Source organism: Athene noctua, chromosome 4, assembly GCF_965140245.1.
Source record: "Athene noctua chromosome 4, bAthNoc1.hap1.1, whole genome shotgun sequence".
Classification (NCBI taxonomy): domain Eukaryota; kingdom Metazoa; phylum Chordata; class Aves; order Strigiformes; family Strigidae; genus Athene; species Athene noctua.
The window spans coordinates 26,982,275-27,002,185 of NC_134040.1; the positions used below are offsets into that span (position 1 = coordinate 26,982,275).

At 40.2% G+C, this 19,911-nt stretch overlaps 1 protein-coding gene across 9 annotated transcripts in view; it reads right to left on the reverse strand.

The window, feature by feature from the left end:
• APBB2 (amyloid beta precursor protein binding family B member 2) overlaps positions 1–19,911 on the reverse strand; it is a 192,777-nt gene that overhangs the window by 132,776 nt on the left and 40,090 nt on the right. The gene's annotated exons all lie outside the window — the stretch shown is intronic.

Sequence of the window (19,911 nt, forward strand, 5' to 3'; positions counted from 1 at the left end):
TGCCCTCTGCAGCAGTGGGAGCCAGCAAGGCAGTGGGAGCCTGGGGATCAGACAAGCACAAGTGACTAACCCAGTCACCTTCAGTTTAAATCCTTAAAAGCCATCTGCATTCAACTATGCACACGCAGGAGAAGTAAAAGCAGAAGAGAGGATCCATATACTACAGTGCAGAGATCTTCCCAAACTGGACATGTGTTGCAAGCTGCTGTCAGACAGCTCGGGCATGTAAGAGACATGCTGCATGCAAAGCATGCTTTAAATTCCCTCTCTCTGCGCTGCATTACAGACCTGCATTTTCCCCATGCACAAACACTGAATATCACAAAGAAAATTAATTTAGATGATAGGGATGAGCTTCAAGTTAGAAAAAAGCAGCAAAAAGTTCTCACTAAACAGTATGTTCATAACCTGATTTAGAAAATAAACTGAAAAATCATCTTTAATTATGCTTGCATTCAATAGACATCAAGTATATAATTTATTTTTGTGAAGTCTGCATCACAGTCATTCCCCAACCATTCTGCCCCCTGGTAAATGATTACATTAATGCTATGGGTTTTGGTACTGAAAAATATTTTGGGATTGTTGCCACACAGTGACAGAAGTGAGGTTGTACCCCCATCAAAAGATACTCCATCTGCGGTGGCAGATCTGTCAGTCAAACTAGGGTTCTAGGATTCAAGGTATTATTCAACTTTATATTTGTTCTCCCATCTGGAGAAAATAAATATGCAAGACCAAAGATACAAATCTCATCTGTTGTAGAGCTTAACTTTTTTTTTTCTTTGTTAAAGCAAAAAATCAAGACAAATTATATTCCATTTTAAAGAGATTTATTTTTTCCTGTCCCTGTTCTAACAGAAATCCAAGTAAGTACTATGACAGAAGAGATCCTTTATGAGAGCTAAAAATGTTCTTGTTAAAAATCATATTTGTCATTTGGAAACTTGAAAACAGACCTTTCTATAAGCCAGATGAAAAATAATTTTAAAATACAAAGCTTTTTGAAGAAATCAAGAAAATACAACCATTTCAATAGTGAAACTGCACTTTAAAAAAAAATCTTCAAGGGGGCAGGAAGAAAACAGAACAATACCCATTAAACTTAATATTCTAACCCAATTTAGCAGTTTGTGGACTTTTGTATCAAACAATCAGATTTCAGTATTCAAGAGAGAAAAAAAAAAAGAGGGAAGAAAGAAAACACACATTGTGTCAAAACCTTCATAGCAGTAAAGCCAAGAAACTAAAGATTTCCTTCTGTTTGACATTCACGGGTTTTACATAAACACAACTTTCTGGGTTAATATTGAGACCCCATGCTTCTTCACAGACTGGGCATATATGCTAGCTTTTTTCCAAATAATTTTAAGGGGTTTCTTCCCAAGATAAACAGATGCATCTGTCTGTGCTGGCACGGCCATTTTTATAATTAACTCTTCATCCTATATATGAAACCTAATTTGCTCTAAACCAAGCCTAATGTAACTGCAACAGAAAGAGTAGTTAAACAACAACAACAAAAAAAGGCAACAGCTCAGAGAGCATTTTATGCCTGAAACAAGGTAATTTTTCAATCCAAACTAAGACAGGGTCAGCTGCCAGTTCTGAAATCAGAGTAAAGCCTGAAATACAAAATACAGGTCTCAAATATAGGAATGACCAAGCTCTCCAACAAAACAGCAGATAGGAAATTGCAAAACAGTTTCAGCAAGAGACATCTGACCTCTAATCCAAAGGGATATTAACACTGATGACATAAATTCCTGAAACTGTGCTACTGCACACCCAATATTTTCTATTTCCCAGTTGAGAATCTTCCCTCTACCCCACGTCTCCCTTTCTCTGCATCCTGCTGAACATGTCCACCTCTCCACCCACATTTTTACCATGTTGCCTGCCTTGAAAATTGGCAGACCTGAAAACAACTTGGGAATGAAGAGAGGAATTTTTTTTCTTCCTGTTTATAGATCTTAGTATTTCAAAGAAAATCTCAGCCAGCCAACAGTGGAGCTCAGTCTCCCAGGCCTATGCAAGCTAGAATAATTCATTTAGGACTTTATTAAAAGCAGTAAATTGGAAGGCAGATAGCATGCAAGCACTGATACCCTTCTTAGAAAATGAATTAGCAAATGTTTAACGCCCACAGATGACAAAGGAGGAACATACTGTTACAATTAATGAAATAAACAACTGGCTGGTTGAGGTAATACTATGTGCAAGAGTAAAAAATTAAACAATCCCTATTTCCTTCTTTTGCAAAGATGGGGTGACAGCTACATATACTTAAAGTGGGATCAGATATTCCTGAGTACTTGGATTTCCAGGGACACAGTCCTCAGCTAGCCTCAGAAACAAGTGATCTCACAGGTGCCAGTATGCAACTTGATCTTGGGCACATCATAGAATTTCAGCTAGAAATAATAAAACGAAACAGGAAACACCAGTCAACAAGGAAAAAATCTGTGAGTTATTGCCCATGTTGAGATGCTAGAACAAAACTTACTTTTGTAGATCTCTCAAAACAGACAGACTTCTACCCAACAGAGACTTCCCACAGACTGGTAGCATCTAAACTCAGACCAAAGCTACTTTCTTGAGGTTTAGCAAGAATTTATCGAGCTAGGAATCACTGCAGCTTTTTTCCTCCTGCTCCACTGCAGGCTGTGCTTGTGCCTGGTGGCTTCCTGTCAAGAGCTATGAAGGTTAGCAGGTTTGATAGCTCTCCTTTCCAACCTCCCTGCTCTTGGTAAGGAACTTTAAAGTTTAGGTTAACTATAAATAGGCAGGTTTTCAATAGCCAAATTTCAACCGGAGTCATTCAGTACCAAAACAGGTTTTTTACTTCAGTAACTCTTTTTTGCTAAAGCACAGAATGTATAAATGGCATGTTCCTCAGCAGTGGCATTGTGGTTTTGTTCTCACCTTTAAATTAAAAAAAAAACCTGGACCAACGAGGTTCTCAGATGTTTCTGTTGACTTAAACTGAGCTACTTTGATTTAAACCCACTTAATCTAAAATCTGACACCAAAAAAAAGAATATTCACCAACTCTTCCCCCTTTCCCACTGGGCACCTGCTTCTTGGATGGCCCCAGCAGAGAACAGCCAGCCTGGGCTTGGGGTGGCTTGTGTCTCCAAGAAGAGCAACAGATAGGCTTCCACTTCTTCACCTCGAAAGATTGTTTTATAGGAAAATAAACTCACCTATTTGCATCCAGGAGTACTATTTTAAGGATTACATCACTCTGGAACACTCCTCCTATATCCTTTATAGTAACGGCTATATATTGCTAACAGCAGGCAAACTTGCCTTTGCTGGGCAGGGTGGAAGGGTGTAAAAATCAATGACCTGCAAGTCGGCAGGGATCCAGTTGCTCTAGGAAAAATAACTATAGATTTCCCAATTCTTGTGCTTTTAGAATGGAAGCACAGTTATGACCTTATGCATGAGGTTGAGGATATTACATATGTGCAGTACTCATCATACAGAGATGACAGTTTTCACAGATGACTGGTGACAGTTTTCATACTGCAGTTTTCTCTAGGCATGCACAGACATGCAGGCACACTGAATTTACATTATCAGACTTGGGATCTGCCTTAAACTGTCTTTTAAACAGGAATCACTGAATCTCACCTACCCCTCCATTAAAATTTCCACCTCTTCCTCCAGTTTAAAAATAGAAGAAAGAAGTAGTCCAGCATAACATCAATAATTAATAAGTACAGCATGGTCATCTATTTTAGGGACAAATTTTTCTCTCTCCTTCTAGAAAGCACATAACCCATTTCTAACTCTAGTCCACCAGACAGCCTGCTGGTGAGCCTCATGCAATCACCTGAAGAACCCAGGTGGCTGGGGTTTGTTTCTGAAAGGAAGAGAGAAGGAAGAGGTGAGTTTTGTTCTGAGGTTTCTAGGGGCTTTAGTCTGGGAATAGTTCAAAGGAAAAAATCAAAAACAAACCAACAAATTATGTTATTCTTATGAAAAAAAATGAAATGGAAACCTGTATTAACAGGTGTATTAACAAGTTCCACTTCAATCTGAGAGACATGGAGACCTCTCATAACATCATGATGGGTAAAAGACTCATTAAAGATGGGGTGGAGGAGAAGGCAGTCACCGTCTCAAGAATTCCCTGACGCTTTTAGCATCTGTCTTTCTTTGTCTGCATCTTATCTTCTTTGACAGTAATTTTTGCCAAATCCACAGAAGGAAACATCTTAGACATTAAATCACTTACTACCCTAGAGGGCCAAAAGGAAGATACTTAGATAGTATTTTATGTTCCCAAATTCTTAACGCACAATATTTTGAAGGTCAAGAAGAAGCATTTATTTCACAATTAGTGGCTAAAACACTGAAATGGGGGTGAGGGACTGGTGTGGGAGAGGAAGAGCTAAGAAACTTTCTTAATGCCAGTCTGGACCAAATCTGTATTTTTATTTAGCAATTCCTCCCCACCATCACATTCAAATCATTTACACAACCTCCACATTGCCAGTGACTGCTCCCAAACACCAGGGTGTTAACTTCAGTTTCCTGGTTGCATGACTTCTTTTCTCAAGCCTTACTGCTCACTAAAAGCTGTGCTGCGCAGACACCAAAGCAGCAGAAAACAAAGCACTGGGTTGTCACTGAAGCAGAATTCATCTTCAGCCTTAGAGAGGCTGACATCCTCCCACTGCACAGCACTGGCTCCAGCTAACCTGGTCCTGTCAGATTGTGCACCCCAAAAAAACCCGCTTCAGTTCGTGTTCAGCTTCTATTGTTACCCATAAATCATAATAGTCTACCACTACAAACTTTTATGGAAATAACCTACCCTTATAGCCTGAGGGAGTTGGTTATTTCCACTAGTGAGTAATTCAGCTTTCTAAGGGTGAACCAGCCAGCCAGGGCAAGGAGCTGTTCTGGAAAGACAGATGCTGCCCTGGTGTTAGGTCTTGGCACACATACATCCAATGTGCAAAAGCCAATGGAAGGGGAAGAGAGCATAGAAACAACCTGAGCACAGCTACTACACTCCAGGCCAGGTGGTTTGCAGTGCACTGAGTATCCCCCCAGCAACACAACTAAGCTCTGTGTCCCCTTTCTGTCTCTAAGCCCACTCCTTCTCTCCAGCTTTCAGCATCACTGCTGTCATGACTTGCAACAAGAATCAGACAAGCAGCTGCTACTACAAAACTGAGCAAACATCTGAGCTGAGGCTGACAATTTCTGGGCTATTATGCCAAAAGCACAGCACAATCGACATAGGGGTACATATCTTGCTCAACAGCAACTCTTCAAGAACAGTCTGAGTATCACCGCAGCATGTTTTCCTCCCAAAGGATGGCAGTCAAGCTGCATTATGTGTTTGCTCATCCCTCCTGATCCAAGCTTTAGAGCTCGAAAAAGCCCAAAGCTTCAGCAGCAAAACAAGTGTGCTTTGAAAACACTCAAGCAGTTGAGTTTAAAAGAATTTTTTAAAAAATTAAAAGTGGAAAGAAACTTGAATCAGTATTTGAAAACAAAGCAGCCTAGAATTTCTCTCAAAAAATTCTTGTTCTTAGCACAATGGGGTGCAACTTAGCTAGCTGAACAATTTTCCAAATACATGTTAAGAATAAAACTTACTTTCACACAGGCATCAAATTTTAAGGAAGGAATTGAAAGCCTGGGAATTCATGCTGATATATGACAGGGACCAACCATGAGGGTTAGAAGCAAATAAAGATGCTCATTCACAAGCTGTCCAAGAGGAAAACATCTCCAAATGATTTGACTTCTTAACAGACATATCATACTTTAGACCAGGTTTTATCTATCACTTAGAGAAAGACCTGTGGGTGATGAGTATTCAGGTCACACACACCTTTTCTGCTGCAACCCACAGCACAACTATTCATGTGATAAACACCCACGTCACAGTAGAAGCCAGTGGCAATGAATAATGCAGGAGATCCAGTCACTCTACCACATATCATACCCATGGGATATGGAGGCAGCATTTTAGCTTAAGTCATCCTTCCCCCTCCAGGGCACAAGCATGCTCTTTAGTTATTCTCTCCCCACCTCCTGTTCTGCACATACATTAGCAGGTCAAACACGGCAAAACAGGATGAGTTGTTGCAGAAGAAATAGGGACACAAACAGAGATGCAATACACCCTCTCACAAGATGATGTTAAAATATTATATCATCTGCTCAAACCAGAGACAGAATTTTCCCAACAAGCAGTCCTTTGTTCACATTTCCCAGGGGATGTATTTTGCCACCATTAAGACAGTAATTTCACAAAGCATTAGTTAAAAACCAGGATAAATTCAAATGGAGCCACACTCAGCCTTAGCTTGTAACACTGCCTGAATGAAGGCAGGTTATTAAAAGCACACTGCAAAACTGAAGTGAAATCTGAATTTGTGAGCCAGATCCTTTTTAATAGACATTATCATCTGTGCTCTAAGTACAAACTGTCCCAATAACTGACCTGGTTATTCATTCTTATTCTGAATACTGTTATCACTATATAATTCTCCCCAACCCCTCTTGACATTCCCAGTACTTTCCAGTTTATGGTAAACACAACAGGGTGCTCCATCTTAGACCATCCTTGATATCAGCCATGCCAGGGCAAGAGATTGAGTTTGCGGCATCATAGGACAAGGCAGTCAGCAATGCCAGCTTGGCTCCTCTGGCACTCTGCCTTTCAGCATCCTGCTTAGACAACCACTCTGCCAACTGCTGGCCTTCAGGCAGCTTTCACATTAGCCTAGGCATCCACTCACTCTCCAAATTTATTATGTCATTCGAAGGGTGTCTTTGTCTCGCATCTGTGTTGTTTCACACTATTTCTTTTACATGATTTTCATATATACAAGAAAATCTATACCAGAAAAGTTGTCCAGCAGGAGACCAAATTGCATTCATTAAAGCTCAGGTAGACAGACTGCACACTTAAAATCAGTGCACTAAAAAAGAGACAGAATAAAAGAGCCCCCAGTTTTAGTCATAATAATTTTTTATGATGCTGTTACAAGACCTAATAATTTTGGCTTCAAAGCCAGTGAAAAGACGATGAAGAACCTTGAACTTAGGCAACATGTACTAACAGAAATCATACTGATTCTGCATGCCAGGACAATATATTCAAAACTTTTTGGACAATAGGTGCTTAGCTGTAAAAAGGGATCATCTCCTCTAAATTACAAGCCTCTGTCATTCTGGTTTAGGGAGGGGGGGAATGGAGGAATAAGGTTAAAAAACATTTACACTACATTTTTTTTCCCCACACGATAAGAACTTGTACAAGCCTATGAAAGGTCTGGAATAGATCATTACATATGTGCTCAGCAGAATTAAGGCAGAACCACTGTTAGAAGTAATTATCAGACCTGTCCCATCTCCAGCACCTGAAATATAACAACTGTTGGGGCTTGGGGTTTTTTGGGAGGGGAGGGGGGTGGTGGTGTTTTATTTTGGTGGGGTTTTTTTAACAAAACACGGGTGGCAAGTAGTTGGAATACTTCTTGCTCAGAATAGCTGGTGGTTAATAGAAAAAAAATCTTTATTTAGCTTATTCCTTTATTAATCATCTTTGCTGGTTAGCTGACTCACCATCTAGAGTTTTTCTCTTAAGGAAGTATATCAGATGAAAAAATATGGAACCTGTGGTTTCACAATTCTCACTGAGAAAGATATTTAGATCAATTTTTTTTTTAATCCAACCTGAGGCCACTGTAGAAGAGATCCTGTGATTTCTTCTGAGAAAATTAACTATTCTAGCAACAACCGGCTTTCCACAGAAGAGAAGACATAAGATACAAAATCAACAGCTACAGAAAGGTCATGAGAACCACTGCCTGAAGACCAAACTCCAAGGATGGCTGTCATATGACAAGAGATTTGGTACTTACATGCCAGCGATGTTACTCCTATATCATATATTTGCTTCCTGCATGGATCAATGACTTCCCATTGTTCCTAGTATGACCTCTGACTTCAGAGCAGCGTTGACTACATCTTTGCCTTAAGTTATACAAAGCATTCCTTAACCATCATATAGCCTTCAAAAATTTATTCCCCTAAATTTAGCCATATACTATCCTGCAACACACAAGCATATTCTTAAATAATCTGAAAAGCCCTTTCTGACAATTGCAAGCAAAACATCACAAAGAACTACATGCTGTAGGACTGCACTCAGCATTTCTACTTTCTAAATTTAAAAAAAAAGTGCATTTCTCAGCAATGACTTCTGCTCATGTATGATTACATAGCCAAGAAATATAATATATTCTCACAAGTCCAATGTGGCAATTATTCATGACATTTTTAAAAATCCAATACTTTATTAAAAATATTAAGGAAGTTGCTTGATTAGGAAGCTCTTTCAAAAGACAATCGCTTAAAAAGTGTTTTATTTAACAAAGTAACAATAAGGCTGCAGATTAATAACCATATTGCTATGCTTAAAATATGTTATTTAGGTTCCTTCCAAGTTCTCCATTCCTAAGGTTTTATGACCTAGATTTTTATTAGCAAGTGTTGTGCTTGGGTTTTTTACATAAGCTCATACACATACATGCAAGAGGCAGCTATGTCTGTATTAAAACAAAAAGTTTCTAAATTAATTTCTTCTTGAAAGGAAATTTTCCTACAGGACATCACACATACTTAATTACACTGCCAAATGGTTATATTTACAGTTCATGTCAATACCAAAAAGTCAAACTACAGAAATTAGTATGTTGCTGCAATATTGCCCAGTCTTCAGTAAAATACCCTGTACATGCTACAACCACTTGCATTAAAACACAGGAAATACCATCTCAGAACAGACCTGACAGCAGCTATTACCAGATGCTCCAAAGGGAAGCAACAAAATTCATCCCAATAATGTTCCCTCACCCTAACTCACTTACATCCCTACCATTTCTGGCTATGAACTAAAACCTCCTGCCATCCCCTTCTTTTAACTAAGGCCTCAATTCCAGAGAATTACACTGAATTTTTTCCAATTCACGCAGAACCATGTACACCAATAAGAAACCAAGGTGCATCATACATAATCACAGCGAGAGGGATCTCATCTCTCAATGCTGTGCTCCCAAATTGAATTTAACAAAAAATAAGACTGTTTTTTCCAAATAAAAGATTGCCCTGGATGCTCACTGCAAGTGCTTTGTCCTAGCCAACACACCCACTTTTGCTGTACCAAGAATGTTAGCTATGTTTAGCATTTTGCTTGGAGGTACTGGAATCTAGGGTCAGCAGTAGCCACAGGCGGTCAAATTTACTCAAAACAGTTAAGTTAATCAATACAGAAAAAAAAAAAAAAAATGTAACCTCTTCAACAGAGACTGTGGGGCTTGATAGCTTCTTAGATGAGCACTGATAATGACTAGAAGCATGAAAGTGATGCTGGCTTGGATAGGAAAGTTTGAGAGCTGTCTGTGTACTGATCCTCTCCGGCTAAACCGTGACAAAAGATGCAAAGTATTATGAAACTAAAAATTGAAAAGAAGATGCTCTACAACAAGCAGCAAAGATAGAACAAACTGAACTGCTGATGGAGAGGTCTCAAGGAAGCCTCCAGTAAATCAACGGGAATTTAGTGACTAATTTCACTGAACCTAGATTGAGGTGTGTGCCACAATTGAAAAATAAAATTCTAAACTCTTTTGGAGCTTACAAGTATTTTTCCTCACACATGCCACCTCCAAGAGGTCTCAGAGCTGGTTAAGAGTACAAGCGAGAACAAAATCACCGACCAGTCACACCAAGGTTGAACACAGATGGCTGAAGTGGGATCACCTAAAAGTCAAAACATTAAAAATCTCTACTGACCCCTTCAAAACCTAAACAGTGCCATAAATTGCTAGAAAGCAGTATGAAAAGTGACACATACAATCTCAGCTAAAGTCCACAGAATCCAAGATCCCACTGTTTCCAGTTTACCTACCTACCTTGGAAGCTGGCTGTGCTTGGAGGTAGTGGGAGAGAACCACTGGCTCCAAGACTTCCCTGTTAGAGATATGTGTGTGCATGTGGATATACATAAGTATGCATGTGGATGGACACAGGCACAGATTTTAGATGCCTGCAAGGCCAGCCAACTTGGAGTCTTCATTTAAAATCAAATTATTCCCATAGTCAAAAGCAACAGTGAAATTTAGTATTGCTGTTAAACACAGTATAAACGCAAAATATGCATAAGCAAGAGCTGGAACTGTGTTTAACTTCATGCAGGCATAACTTAAATGGAATACAGAGTCCTGGACTCAACAAATTAAACTCAGAGTATGAACAAGCAGCACTTTCCTCAGCTTAAGGAATCATTTCATGTGCATCCAGCTGCAGAAAGTAAAAGTCAAGGTGGCTGTTCCACAGCCTGCAAAGTGAAATGCTTCATGTAATGGTACAGTTTTACATTTACACTGATTTAAGTCAACTGTCCCTTTCAGCAGCCGTTGGCCCTTAGACTGGCTTAGCTGCCTCATCAGAGTGACACTGTCACAAGGATGATCTTCTTTGAGGGGTTAGTTTTCAGCTGGGTCTTCAAATTGATCAGCTTGGACAGAGGGGCCACAAGGGTGCCAGGGAGGAGGAAAAGGCTTGTTGTAGTAAGTTTCACAGAAAGGCTTGGGTTGGAAGGGACCTTAAAAATCATCTTGTTCCAACTCCCCTGCCATGGGCAGGGACACCTTCCACTAGACCAGGTTGCTCAAAGCCCCATCCAATCTGGCCTGGAACACCTTCCAGGGAGGGGGCAGCCACAGCTTCTCTGGGCAACCTGTGCCAGTGACTCACAACCCTTATAGTGCTGAATATCTTCTTTACATAGATCTAAATCTACACTCTTTCAGTTTAAAGCCATTACCCCTTGTCCTATCACTACATGCCTTTGTAAAAAGTCTGTCTCTACCTTTCTTGTAGATCCCCTTCAGGCCACTATTAGGTCTCCCCAGAGCCTTCCCTTCTCCAGGCTGAACAACCCCAACTCTCTCATTCTGAAGAAGATGGACAGACACCCTTTAACGGCTGCTGTAGGCAATAGCTTTTAAAATATTAATTCTGGAGCAGTTCAAAGTGCTGTGAAATCTTGTCCATAATCTTTCACCACACCTTTAAACTTCATTGAAAGATGTCACATCTGGCACATGCGACAGGCCAGGAGCACTGCCAGTACTAATGACTTGACACACATAACCTCACCAGTGTGCTCGACTCTTATCCTGCTCATTCTGTGTTTTCAGTGTTTGTTTAAAAATAGCAGGGAGGGAGGAATCTCATTGGGATCATATCTGAAGCTTACAGAAATCCACACATGTATTCATACAAATTTCAGATCAGAGCTTGATCTAATTTCAGCACAAATATGTCCTCCTCCTTCTTTGAATGTTCAGAAGGAGGATGAAGAAGCTGACACAGGGACAGCCCTACTTACTCCTTGCCACTTGGGAAAGGAAGGGAAGGGTGGCTCCAACATCAGTCAAGCAAAATCCCCTGCAAAGGATCTAAAAGTATCTGGCATACACTGCCCACAGTAACAAACATTTTTAAAGAGATGCTTTTTGTCAGAAACATGAGCCAGGCTGGGCAATACTCAGAAACTCCAGCTGCTAATGCAGATAGAGGAGGCGGAACACAACAAGCAACAATGGCGTTTCACTTAGAGAAACATCATGGAAGTCCCTATACACTGGATACTTGGCCAGAGAAATATTTACCTGAGAGAGAGATGCCAGTGCTCCTGCAAGTTGGACAGTTTATACGACAGTTGCAACAGTATTACAGTAAAAATAAAGCTTGAGAAAGCACCAACACTATAGTTCAAAGGCAGCTGAGGAGTAGAAAATGTAACAGAAACCAGGAAAGTGTTCTACATCCTTTCCTAAGGGAGACAGTGCCACAGGCAAAGGTACTTTCAGTTCCAGTAATTTAAGTACGGTCTTAAATCAATGGAGAATGCTTTGGTGTAAAGTGAGGGGAAAACCTTGTTTGTAGCAGTTATTAGCAGACAAAACCTGTTCCCAGTGAAATCAGTGGGGCTAGGATTCTGCACCCCATCTCTATAATTAACACCAGTGGTTTTTTAATATTCCTTTTCAATTACATATACATTTGGTCAAATCTTTTATCAAATCTTTAGATAAATCAATGCATTAAATAAAATAATTTTTTTTAAACACCACACACCTTCCATAGAATATGCCAAGACAGATATGTGGTTTAAAAACCTGATGTGAGAGGATGTCTTAAAATTCTTACTGCTAGTTGGCATCTCCCACCTGATCTCCTGGGGTATGTATTACTGATCATCTTTCCAATTAATCCTGTTTCTATCTGTACTTCTAACAAGCAGCTTGTGAAGTCCCCTAAAGATAGTCTGCTAAGATAAATAAAAAAATTAAATCTCTTTCTAGTTAACAAAAAAATACCGATAATTAGTACAGCACAGGCATACTGCTGTATATTTAAACCTTAACACTGGGATTATTAAAACACCCAGTTACTCCCATTCAGCAAGTATTTCTAAGGGACAAGCTTTGCTGCTCATCTTTTTGCAATACCACCCTATCAAACCAGCAGAATACTTAATACTTTTAAAAGCTCACCATACTCAACGAAATACTACTCTAGATAAAGTCCCAGTTAGGGATACCTGTACGCAAAATGTGCACTGCAGAAGTCTTTGACTAGCAGCAGTTATGAACTACGTCCTTCTTTGTTGGTCATCACACAGGCACATGAAGAGTTATGTTTAAATTTAACACAATCCTCATGTGGCTGGTACAGTCAGCAAAAACAGAGCTTTCAAAACAGCATGGGGTGGCTAAATTATGGCAACGGCAAGTTATCTGACTGTGGCACTGCATTTGCTGAGAACAGGGTAGTCTACCTCACACCTAGCAAAGATTGGACACACAACCTCAAGAGGCACTTCCAGAAGGGTGACAGACCAAAAGGCAGCAGCAGCTTCTCCAGTTCTGTATAAGAAACCCGTGACAAGGAAGAGGAGAAAGTTAAAAATTCACAAGCAGTTGTCACCTTTTTCACAAGAAGGCTTTCAAAAATCCTGTAAAGCCCAAAAAATCTATTACTGGGCTAGTTCTGTGAATCCTGACAACCAGGAAAGGAAGTGACTGTGCTTTGTATAAGCCAAGCAAAGATCTGTATTATGATGGCTTAAATAAAACATAACCCAAGAGAGGAAATATATGTTACCTGCATCATTTGGCACATTTCCCCGGTCTCAGGTGCGACAGACACCAACCCTCCCAGATTGGGGACAGCATTTCCTTACCAGGGTCATGTCCACTTCTCTAAAGAATACTTTTAAGTAATTTCATTTCTGCCGTGTATATTCTGATGGCCTATTTGTAATTGCTTATGTTTCTCAAAAACAGAGAGGCTATTACGTTAAAAAAAATTACCCCAAACCATCTTCTCACTCCACTAATTTTGGGACAGATCAATGCTGATATTAAAACAGAAGACTTCTGAAGGGATACCTTTTAAAGAAGACAACAATCCTCTTGTCCTTTAAATTAGAGTGTTTTTTTCCAAAGCCAGGTCACTGTGCTGGGTTGACCTTGGCTGGATGCCAGGTGCCCACCAAGCTGCTCTATCACTCCACTCCTCATCTCAACAGGGGAGAGAAAATACAAAGAAAGGCTCATGGGTCAAGATAAGAACAGGGAGAGATCATCCAGCAATTACTGTCACAAGCAAAACAGACTCAACTTGGGGAAAATGAATTTATTGCCTATCAAATCAGAGTAGGGTAATGAAAAATAAAACCAAATCTTAAAACACCTTCCCACCCACCCCTTCTTTCTTCCCGGGCTTAACTTCACTCCCAATTTCTCTACCTCTTACTCTTGAGCAGTGCAGAGGAATGGGGGTTATGGTCAGTTCACACATTGTCTCTGTGACCCCTTCCTCCTCACTCTTCCCTTGCTCCAGCATGGAGTCCCTCCCATGGGAGACAGTCCTCCACAAACTTCTCCAACATGAGTTGAAGCCCACAGACTACAGTTTGCCATGAACTGCTCCAGCTTGGGCCCTTCCTATGGGGTGCAGTCCTTCAGGAACAGACTACTCCAGCATAGGTCCCCTACTGGGTCTCAAGTCCTGTTCCAGCCTGGGCTCCTCTCTCCACAGGTCCTGCCAGGAGCCTGCTCAGCACAGACTCTCCACAGGGTCACAGCCTCCTTCAGGCATCCCCCTGCTCTGACGTGGGGTCCTCCCCGGGCTGCAGGTGGAGATCTGCTCCACCGTTAACCCCCGCGGGCTGCAGGGCACAGCTGCCTCACCATGGGCTGCACCACGGGCTGCAGGGGAACCTCTGCTCTGGGCCTAAAGCACCTCCTCCCCTTCCTTCTTTGTTGACCTGGGTGTCTGCAGAGTTGTTTCTCTTGCATATTCTCACTCCCCGCTCTGCTGCAGTTGTCACTGCGCAGGTTTTTTCCCTCCTTCTTAAATGTGTTATGACAGAGGTGCTACCACCATGGCTGACAGGCTCAGCCTTCACCAGCAGCAGGTCCATGCTGGTGGAGGGAAGTACTTCCAACTGGGGAAGCTTCTAGCAGCTTCTCTCAGAAGCCACTCTTGTAGCCCCTGCCACTACCAAAACTGCTGTGCAAACACAATCCAGCCACAGAAGCCCGTTAGACTGAGGTGCTGCCACGCCTCCCCATTAGCCCAGGCTGTAGCCAGTGACACACTAGCCTTCTGCTCTTTCTGAACTCCAGCACCATTCAACAAGTCACAAGCCAAGTTGTGCTTATACTGTGGACAAGTCTAACCAACTACTTCAAAACTTTAGAGTTTAACCTACACATCACAGTGAAACAAAAGGCATCTGCTTGTAAATACAAATACACAGTGTAGAAGTCTGCCTTTTCCAAACATGTTGCGTTTTCTCTCCAGCTGTGAGGCGAGGTCTGGTTTTAAACAGTGACTTAAAATTCCATTTTTCATTTTAAAAGTACAACTGTTTCTTTGAAATTAACCTCAATTTTCTGGTGCAAGAAACAAGACCAATGATGTAATTTAACCCAATGTAGAGAAAGCCTATCTTTGCCTGATGAAGATACAAAGTACCATAAAAGTTTAATACACTGTACTGCCTTCACATATTTAAAACAAATGCAATTCCTTTAAAAAAGGCTGCTGAAAACTTTTCTTCCAATTTGTCTATAAAACAAGCAAGCTTTTTCTAAATTTTACTAAAGTAACAACTAGAAATTAAATATAAAGAAATCATATTGCACACCTTTTGACTGCAGACCTTCCCCATGACAGAACATAGCTTATTCACCCATATGTAAATAAACAGGGCCCTGTTCAGAGTAAAGGTGGCAGTCAAGTTTTGTGCAAAAAGAAAAAAGTGATGGTGGTTAGTGGAGGTATGAAACATAAGAACAGTGATTACAGTTGGAAAACCAACAGATACTAGAAAGGTTTTAAACAAGTGATTTTATTTCACCTGACAGTGATAAAAGATCAGATTCTTCTTCTGCACTTAAAACTTGTTTCTCAAGCCTCCATCTCTTCTTCAGTGATGTGGTTTAGCAAGGATAACATTTCCCTTATTTGCACAATAAGAGAGCACAGCTGGAAGGCCAATAAACCTCAGACTTCCTTAGGTTGAATCACCCTCTCAAGTACCATAAAAGGTAAATAAATACCTGCAACCATGCAGCTGTCTGAGGTGTATTCCTATTAGTTAGCTACACCTTACCTAATATTTACAGGCATCTGTTTTGGGATTTTTTTTTATGTTTCAGTTGAACCAGCATCACTTACGAGATTTGTTTAAATATTAAGCTAATGAAAAATCACAGCTGAGGCTAAACACAGAGTAATAGCTCAGAGAATGGAAGATCAAGGATTTTCTTTTACTACTAAGTGAGAAGAGCTCTGCCCAAATTGCTTAAGCTCACTGTAGGATGGTTTGTAAACACTAAAAACCACAACTGCCACAAGTAGCACCCATGGCTTCTTGACAGGTGTGTTAAAACAACCTGGAAGAGAGAATCTGTAATATCCTTTACAATTATATTAATAACTTGTTTTGACACTGCTTAGAGACCCTCCCTTGAGGTACATCCTGTGCACTAAACAGACTCAGGAGTTTTCCTCTCCACAATTTCCAAACCAGAGAACCATAGCAAGGTTTAAGAAAGTGATAAACCAGTAAACGAGATACAGCAAGAACTATACAAAACTGAAGCCAACTATTACTCACAAATAGGAATATCTCAACAGTCAGAGGAGACTCAGACTAACCATTCTTACACCCAAAGCCCCTGCAAGATAAGATGGATTTTCAGGAATTCAGCCAAACCTGCCCACACAAGCAGGCAAGATGAGTGAAGAGCCTACTGTCACCTACTGCTGTAACGCAGCTTGCTGCCTAGAATCACACATATTCTGATATTCTTAATTCCTGATTTCCAGGACAGGAGAGGCCTGCTGAAAGTCGGCAAAACATCTCCAGAGCCACTGATGAAAGACAATATGCAAGCACACATTATCATCAGTAAATCTAAGCTATACTGTTATTTTGTGCTCTTATGGTTTCCTTCATTTTAGATAGAAGGCACTTTATAACAAAAAAAAAAAAAAAAAAAAAGCAGCTATATAAAGATTAGGTGATAAATGAAGCAGCAATTTATGCTAGCTAATAACAAGACGAATCTATTGTATCAGTTTAATGTTCCGAGGGATAAGAATAAACATGTAATAAATATGCACATTTGAGTGAAGCACAAAACTAATGTTAGGACTAATCTTAACTCATAGAAAACCTAAAGGCCTATAAATGGTCCCGACCCAATCGCTTTCTTCTAAAGCAATCTGTTTAGTTGCTCTGCTTGAACACAGCTGTGAACAAGGATAAACCTGAGACTTAACAATTTACAAACTATGGGATAATGTGTATATCTGAGCCCATGACTGGAACGTGTAAGGAGCTATCACTTTCCTAACAGCTGGTCTTTCAAGTAACTACTGCACCAGCTCACTAGTGATCAACACTGCAATTCAAAGAAGCAATTTCCAACAGCAAGATATCACAAAACCGGGTAGCTTTAATCCTCGCTCATTTCACTGCACTATGGGTGAGTTGTGAGTAAACATGCAGCAAATTAAGTCAGCTTCCTGTTTTAGATCAAGAAATAGTAAAAACAGCTCAAGACTGATCAATTGTTAAGGCATCGTGAATCACAGTTTTCCCTTAGCAATTGCAGGAGATGATGCTAAGTGTCTTACAGGCTATAACCAGATCCTTACAGGACAACATCTACAATAACTAAATAGCACTATCGAAATGCATCTACTTATACATGATTTTCCAAAGCATCTAACTCTGATGCAAAGTTCCATTAAAGGATAAATCTTTTGTAGTGAAAGGGAAAGACCTAAGCTCATGCACAACATCTTAGCCCTCCCCAGAGATGCTGCTGCTGCAGTGTATGCAACTGCAAGTGCCAGGCTGTCAGAACAGCTGTCAAACACGACGACTTATTTAAACCTGATACCAGCTGCAGCAGTCTTCCACAGCACAAAATCTTCATACTGCTGATGCTTACACTAGAGAAGTATTAGAAACATTTATTCTCAAAGTTCATTCACATCTTGCAGCACTTTATCTTCTGACCAATTACTACAGTGTAGTATATATCTGATGACTGCAAAACTCAAGGCCAAACTGGTGTCAAAAGCCCTTAAACTGGCAGTGGCACATAACTGCTGCAATTTGAAATGAACAAGGAAACTGCACTATGTCATCAACAAGATAATTAGCATATATTTATTTTGTCAGAGGAAGACAAACAGGGTGAGTAAAAAAGGCTCAGGAAGCCACTCTGCTGCTGGAGGAAATGGCAGGTTCTGTACAGGCAAGAGGCAATTTCTCACAGTACTACTTCTTGTGAGCTTGCAGCAGAGGTCAGCCTCCTCCTCCTCACACCTGAAAGGAAACCCAAAAGACTAACACCTCCGGGAATTCACACCCACAACACAGGCACAAAATAAGCAACAAGAATACCAGCCGATCAGGAACACAGACCAGAAACAGCAGCATACAGCATGACACTAAGGATTCAAGAATAGAATGCTGCATTTTTACCTACTATGAAGTGCTGAACGGAGATGAATACCGACTGCATTTCAATGTCTGTCTTCAATTTGGGCAATTCCAGTGTGCAAGAGCCCTGACAGATCATCTCTCCCCTATCCTAAGAAATTTCTGATGCTTCTGAAAAAGTAAAACTCAATGCAACCAAAATCTGACACCACTGTGACCAGTGAAACAACAGAACTATTTAAGTTTTGCTTCTTTGCAGCAGGTCCTTCTCCTCTTTCGTAAGAAATAATTTAATTTGGATTTGCAGAGCACCTCTGTTCAGTGGAGTTCCCACTTATCTGCTGGGCTTAGCACACTCTGAGCCTCCCAGACTGTATGGGGGCTAAGGTGAAGTTTCTCACACATCCTGACCCTCCTGTGCCCGTTTTGGCACCCATTTAACTGGGCAGGGAGCCTCCACAGGGAACACGCAGGAGGCAAAGGGAGTAGATGAACCCAGACAGTGTAACTCCCAGTGACTGATACAAAAAAGCTGACAAAAAACAAACAAAAAGGAATAAGGATACTTCCAGCAGTAAGTCACTGGCTTAGCTGTAATACTAATTTTCATTCTTCTCAAAGTCATTTGGCTGAAAGGATGCTCTTCAGTCTGTGAGAACTCCTCTCCCAGAAAACCTTCTGTACTCATCCTCTCACAGTTTCAATTGTAACTGAAGAAATCCAGTTGAAACTCTTATTTCTGCAGTGCTCTAAATCGAATAACTTACACACCTACATGCAATTCTTAAAACCACAGGGCTGCAAAGTTTGGCAATTTCACTTGACACTCCAAGTCATGATAATTGAAAAATAAACACATACAGAAAAAAGCAGTATTGTTTCTCTGAAAGCAGCATGACTCCACCTCATTCAGCAGCATGGTAAGGCATGTCCCGTGTCCTTGGACATGGCTCATGAGTAGTGCAGGTAGATATTGTATTGACCACTCTGCTGTCATTGAAGTCAGAAGCTGAGGACTTTCAAAATTTTCACCTTTATTTTCTAACCTTCTAGCAATTCTGTGCCGTTCTGTGAATCTCTGTGCCTTTGAAGAGGGGAACACAGAAGAGCCCTTAACCTAAAAATGTTTGAATTTTGATAACTCTTGAAGATACTGAAAAATAAATAATAATTTTATTACACAAATAAATATTAATGAGAAATTTCTTTATTGTTGAGGACAGAGTAAATAGCTACAAGCAGTCAAACACCATGTATAAACCAGAAGTCCAAAAAAGAATACTGTTAGTTTGCAGCTAAAATTGTTTCAAATACAATTAAGAGTATTTCAAGGTACATTTATATTAGTGCACTAGACTACAGTTACTTGGCAATGTTGCATCTAAATTCAACTTTTCTTTATCATATTATGCCTTAGTGAGAACTGCCTTCAATTTTGATGAGTTAGTGGAGGAAAAGAAATAACCCCCCATATTAGCACAAATCCAAGGAAAGAATTGCTTAGCTAAAATTCCGCCATCTACTATTTTTGCAAGCATCTAAAACGACAGACAATAGTCAACTCATAAAACAGTTGCTAGATTTGCTTAGTAGGCTTTTTAGAAAGTGGGACATGGGAAAAAAAAACCAAAACCAGAACAAACTTGCAGATCCATTAAAAATCACTTTGAGTTTAAATCAGTTTCTTATCATAGAAGCTTGGTAAAATTGCTACTGAAACAACTATTTCTCTTTTGGCAAGACATCAAGAAAATGCACTTGAAACACTATCAAATACCCATTAAATAATAAGTATATCCCCAAGATCCTTTTGACCTCAAAAAGAA